The following is a 6723-nucleotide window of genomic DNA, read 5'->3' as shown; positions in this document are numbered from 1 at the left end:
GCCTAAGTATACTTACTGAATTTAATTTTCTTGGTATAAGCATGACAATGTTTTAATTTCCTTGTGTTGGATGTAGTTATTGTATTAGATTGCCTTCTTATGTGTACTTCGTGTATTACATTTATCGATTATATTTGGAATTTTTTGTTTTTGGGTTTAATTCGGTGTAACTTCAATCAATACCCTATCTGTTATGTGTTGGTGAAAAGACATGTCCAATCCATACATAAATTTTAAGTTTGATATTGTTACATGCATGATTCTATTATGGAGTATTATAAGTTTATAACACAATGATTTTTATTTAAGTAAAAGAAAAATTTAATCATAAAAATATAAATTCTTAAAAAAATTTATTAAAATAATAGTTTATCATCAAAGACAGATTTTCAGTGTAGCCACCCTGGAACTGCAGTCAGAAATTGGATCTTTCATCCCCTGATAACAAAGAAATCAATAACAAGATACGAAGCTATACCAGAGATTAATTCACATACATATATCATATCAACTTCAAATTTTCTTGCCATTAGCGTTAGAGTACCTGTATAATCAGAACCTTTTCCCTGAATTCTTCAATAAGAAAATTAAGAGGTATGGAAAGATTAAAACAGAAGATGCTTTCCACGACCACAGGAGAGCCAGGATGATAAGACTTTTACATATGTAAGGAGATGGCAAAATGAGCCATGTATACACATCAGAATAATGCAAAACTCAAAAAAGTGAAGCAAATTACTAAAAAGTAAAAGCCAAGAAGAGGATACTGCTCTTAGCATTTTATTTATGAGCCAATCATCTGCTCTTTCTGTCCGCTGCATGCGAAGTTAAAAGCCTCAGAACCAAGCAATATCCACACCAAAAATGTGAGACATAATTATACCTTTGAAACACTTACAGTTGGATAACATTTCTTAACTAAGTAACCTCAAATATAGTAGAAGAACACGAGAGTCCAACCAGGAGGCGCCGGAGGTTTTTCTATCCTGAATAGGAAAGCATGTAAGTGTGAAAAGGACAGATTTTTTGGTGTATAAGTGTGAAAAGGACAGATTTTTTTAGAGGAAGTACACCCAATTTATGTAATCATACCACCAATTGAGTTCCCGACAAGGTGGACAGGTTCACCCACAACATCAACAATAAAATCTCTCAATAGTTCGGCCCACAAGAGTTCAGTATACACAATATTTGGCTTTTCTGAATTGTCAAATCCTAACAATGTAATAGCCCAAACACGATTTCCAGCTCCAGCTAAACCATTTATGTTGTCACGGTAATGCTCTGCGAAAGCGCCAAATCCATGCACAAGAACAACAGCAGGACCATCATTGCCAGCAACTGTATACTAACAAAACCAGTTTTTGGGTTCTTAATTCATTAAATTGACAAAAGAGAGTTGACTGGCCATTTGGAAATGAATCAATCGTTGAGTATGAGAAATCAGTTGAATACCTGAATAAGAAAACCATTCCATTTCCACATACGTGTTGAGTGTATCCCATCATTGTTTGTTTGATTTCTCAAAGCCATAAGCCAGTACCACTATGTTCCAAAAAATTAAATGAATAGATCATTTGATAAGAAAGGTAAAGGCAAGTTTTCTGTTGCAACTAATAAGAAATAACCAAATCAATAAGGCAGAAAAAAAATTGTATTCTAATATAGCAAAATTGCTAAAACTAGCACCTCCTTTGAGCACACAGCATCAACTGCTCCTGCAATTGTGGTAGCTGAATATCCAAAGGGAGATATAAATCCTGCATTTCGTTCTCTCTCATATTTGATAGCTTCATAGTGTACACTTCTAGATATAATGCCAAGAGATAGAGCAGGACCAAAGAGTGCAATAAATGATGCTCCATTCCGACTTTCAGAAGAACGTACTTTTTCATGTATCCTGCACAGATTTAAAGGTGAAAAGACATTTCACTGTTCGTGTTTTTAAACTGACCTCTAGACTCCATACTCAAGACCCTAGAAGATATTAGCCAACAAATAATCACAAATGGCAGGTTTTTACTACATACTCTTGCCAGTCATCATGAGCTGTTCCCTCGAAATATCTCAAATATGCAGCCAAGGCATTTAATACATTGTTTGTTCCACCTCCTACAGCATTACCTTTTTGTGACAGGAAAACAGATTCATTTGATTTCTTTGACTGCAGTTGCCTAGAGTCATAACTTCCTTCACTGCTCTCACTAGACTTCATTATTTTATTCCGTAATAAGGTTTCAGCTGATGTCAACTTGATTGAGTTCCACCTCTCTCTCAATCTCCCTTGGTTGCTGGTAATGAAATTCTTTACATCATCATATACAGGAAGAGTACCTATTTCAATGAAAATCTATCATATGACTTTGGCCACTTTACAAGTGCAAGATGTTAAATGGATTACAAAAATGGAAAATATAATATCAAATACTCTTCCAAAAGAAGATTCATGCCAAGTGACAAGAAAAGTCAACCACCACAGAACTCACCCCAGTCCAGTTCCATGTCTGCAGCAGGTAATTTTGACAGCTGAAGTGGTTCAGTATGGGTAGTCGAAGTTTCTTAAAGTCATCGTACGATGCAGGAAGATTTTGCAGAACCTATTGGATAGTGATAGAAACGACCAAATCAATTATCGACAAGTTAATAAAAGTAATCACCAATTACCACATATAAATTCTTCAACTCTTGAACAATTTAGATAGCCAAAGAAGCCAAGAATCAATCGGATACCTACATTTACATCATAAAATGGAGTGTTCCATAATTCAATCCTAGGAGCACATTCTCGAACCGTGACAGGTTTCATACACTCCTTCACAACATCCAAAAGCAAGTACAATTCATACTCCACCTCTTGTTCTGCAAATACACAACTGGCATTCACCTGTTCCACCCTGGGCGATGAATTTGTTCAACAAAAGCAATTGATAATGCTTAATTCAAGATCTCATCATGCACTTTGGCGGAAAAAAAGTTCTCATTATGCACGGACATGTATTGGGGCATCATCAGTAACTAATCAACTAATAAGTAACTCACAATAAAAGTTAACTAACTGTGTAACTAATCAACTAAAGAAGTAACTTACTAACTGAAGAGTAACAACCTCAGATGCAAGCTGTTGTATGACGTGCTCTGCGTTCCCGAATCTAATCATGAGATTGGAGCCGCGTTCCTTCAAGGAGTTCCTCAAATCTTGCAGCGCGAACAGGAGCAGTTCCAGCATTTCAGCATTTAAACCTGCAATCAGCAATTCAACATGGTGAGATTTCATTCTCCGAAGGGAGTTAAGATCTGAAATAGTGTTTCAGATACTACAACAAGCTCAATAAGCATCAACAGCAACAAGATAGAAACTGCTTATGCAGATACTACAAAACCAGATTAACAAAGCAGAGTATGATAAACTTAAAATTTACACAGAAAAATGAAACTCTAAGCAACAGAGTTGGAAGCTAGAAGCAACGGTGAGGGCTGGGTGATCGTGGATTCAGAGGTCGTGCTTGAACCACACAATGGCCGTATTAGCAGTTTGCTGCGCACTCATTTTAAAGGAAGGAGAGCAGCGCCGAGTGTTTGGGGAGAACTGGAGAAGGAAAGTGACGGAAAATGAGAAGGAAAATAAGAGAAAGAGAGGAGAGCCATTACTGTTTTAGAAAAATAAAAAAATATTTAAAAATCCACGTGGAGGAATGTGTGTGAGTAATAAAACGACGCCGTTTTGTTTATTTGAAAAAAAAAAAAAAAAACAAAAGCAGATCCACTCGTGAACCAAACCCCCCCCCCCCTCTTCTTCCCCCAATCATTTGTGCTCTCCCTGGAGACCTCTGAAGCCAAGGAAAACCCTAGCCCTTCATCGCCGCCGCCGTCCCCAGGTCCTCAGCGCCGCCGCTGCTTCCTCTTCCCCGTGTCGTTTTCATCTTCGCTGGCACGTCGTTTTCATCTTCCTCTTCCCCAGGTAGCTCGGCACATCGTTTTCATCTTCGCTGCCTTCTCGGCACGGAACCCAGGTTAGTGGCCCTGCTTTCAATTCTTCGCCTCCGCATCTTCCTTTTAATTTCTGAATGTTCGGTCTTCTCCTTCGTTTGAAGTTCTGAAATTGTTGTTCAATTTTTGTTCCATTTTTCTTGTAATGTTTTGTAAATTGTAATTGTCTGCTGCTGATGGATCTGTCTTGTATTTGCTGGTTGCTGATGGCTGTAATTTTTTTTTTCAAATTTACTGATGGCTGGATGGCTCTGTTAGTTGCTGATGGCTCTTAATTTTTTTTGTTCAAATTTACTGATGGCTTTGTTTGTAGTTGCTGGTTTTGCTGGGTGAAGGTTCAGTGTTTTGGAATGTTTTATAATGTGCTAATGTTTGTAATTGCTGGCTTTGTTTGTAATTGCTGGGTGAAGGTTTAGTGTTTTGTGATTATTGGTTAATGTTTTGGTTTAGTGTTCTCTCTTTTCCAGATTTCCCTTTTCCTGTATTTCTGCATGTTGCTGAATTGGTAATCAATAAATTTGCCCCTTTGCTGTAAATCGGGGCTTTACTAGGATTTGTTAAATTTGTTGCTGTAACTTGAATTTGTTGCTTCCCAGTCACATAACTAGAACAGAATGCTCAGTCAGTGCTTGATTGATTGGCTTTGCTCACTGATTGTATTTGATGATAAATTTTAAATTGATAACTTTTAAATGTTAAATTTGCACTGACCATGTTACTGATTCACTGTTTTTTCAGTTCTTTTTGTTGTTGTTAATCATTGTGATGAGCTTTGTTAAAATTTGCACTGCCTATGTTTAACATTTAAACTCTCAGCTTCTCGGCCCTGTTTGATTCTTCATCTCAGGCAATTGAATCGAATCAACCAGGCCTTCCTTTTCTTTTTATTTTAGTTGATTCTTAAGTTTTCTAATATATGTAGCTTTCTGAATCAAGTGGATCAGATTATGTAGTTTTCTTGATTTGGGATATTTTCGGAGACGCATTAGAAGAGCTATTTTATTATTATGTTTGCTATAATAATATTCACATGTTCTCTATGCTTGTGATTGTTTCGGTGTTTACATTTTCTTTCCAAGTCACTTGCTGTGGTTGTTCTTTGAGTTAAGGCTTTGTATGTGTGTGCGAGAATATGTGATAAATAAATATGTAAACGAGATAATTTTGTACGTATGTAAACGAGATAAAACAGGTGGATGTGATACGTGTATATCTATAAACGAGATAAATATTACATGCATTTTTTAAAAAAAATTTGAAATAATAAAAAATATTATTAATATCAATAATCCAAACTTTTAGCATGCAATTAGTACATAAAAATGTATTATATTTATATCTCGTTTACACTGTCTTATTTGTAAACGAGATATACACGTGTTGTGTCCACCTGTCTTATTTGTAAACGAGATATATGTAAAATTATCTCGTTTACACTGTAAACGAGATAAGAGAGAAGTATTTATGTTGGTAAATATTTTTTAAATTATTTATTTCAATAATTATTATAATTAATTTATTTATTAAAATAAAAAAATCCCAATACTCATTACATTAGTAACAAAAATATAAAATCAACAACAATAGAATACACAAAATTACACAAACTCAAACTATTGAGAATAGAATTCAAAATCATAAAACATTTCAACAAAGACTTCTCATCATGTATTCAACAACGAAAATTCATAATCCAAAAACATATCCAAAATTGAAAAATCCAAAATCAGAAAAACTAAACAAAAAATCCAAACTCAACATCCAAACTAAATTCAGAATCACTTCAGCAACAAGCCAACTCAGAATACAAAATTAACAATAATTCAAATCAACCATCAACTCTAACTCAGAATCCCACAGCAAAATTAGCTCAGACAAATTCACTCAACAAAAAATTAAGGTTCTGAAAATCGGACCGATTATCGAACCGATCTAACTACTAGTTCACTGGTTTACTGGTCTAATCGGTTCAACCTGAAAAATCGTTTTATAATAAAATAATAAATAAATTATAAATAAACACCTTACAACATAATGATAGACAGCACAATTGAATCACAAAAGGATAAAACAGCATCATATCACTATAAAATCACAAAACACAACAGAACAATTAATCAATAATCATACAAACTAGGCAAAATATTTGATGGAGCTCTCTACGAAAATTCCATTTGATGGAGCTGTCCAAAATATTTATAAAATAAGTTCAACTTGTTATGTTGTATTTACTCATAAGCAACAAAAGTTTTACTAATTTTATCTTAAACCTCACATGAATGTTGATTAACATATTAGCATATATTGTATCAAGTTTGCAACAACTAAAGACTTTAATCTATATATCTAGCCTCAGATAGCATAGCAAAATTCAAGTCTCAACATTTGCACAGAAGAACAAGACATGAATAAATCTAAAATTAATTTGTTTCTTCATAGAGCCTCAATATGCTACCTTCATCTTCAAAACGATCTTTAACCATCTATTACTTTTCTTCATTTAACCACCACCAGTTTGATGGTGTAATAGAACTTCCAAGAAATGTTGACTTCAAATTCCTCATATTTAATTAGATATAGACAAAATATCGAACAAAAGGATGAACCAAATTGAAATAGAACCTAAGCTGATTAATTTATTTATTAAAATAAAAAAAACCATGAGTATTGTTGCTAATTATTAGATTAGAATTTAGAAATTATTTTGTGAATTTTTAGTGATAAAATATAAAAAAG

At 34.2% G+C, this 6723-nt stretch overlaps 1 protein-coding gene and 1 pseudogene across 5 annotated transcripts in view; one reads left to right on the top strand and one right to left on the bottom strand.

The window, feature by feature from the left end:
- LOC107627731 lies at nt 376-3920 on the bottom strand (annotated as a pseudogene).
- Nucleotides 3759-6723, top strand: part of LOC107625837 (autophagy-related protein 3) — a 10081-nt gene continuing 7116 nt past the window's right edge. For all 5 annotated transcript variants that reach the window (XM_021116233.1, XM_016328564.2, XM_021116232.1 and 2 more), the window contains exon 1: nt 3759-4010. The gene's annotated coding sequence lies outside the window, so the exon portion shown is untranslated. The remainder of the gene's footprint in view (nt 4011-6723) is intronic.

The sequence above is a fragment of the Arachis ipaensis genome, chromosome B02 (genome assembly GCF_000816755.2).
Source record: "Arachis ipaensis cultivar K30076 chromosome B02, Araip1.1, whole genome shotgun sequence".
NCBI classification, from domain to species: domain Eukaryota; kingdom Viridiplantae; phylum Streptophyta; class Magnoliopsida; order Fabales; family Fabaceae; genus Arachis; species Arachis ipaensis.
Note: the sequence above shows the minus strand (reverse complement) of the source record. Positions and strands in the feature narration are given on the sequence as shown.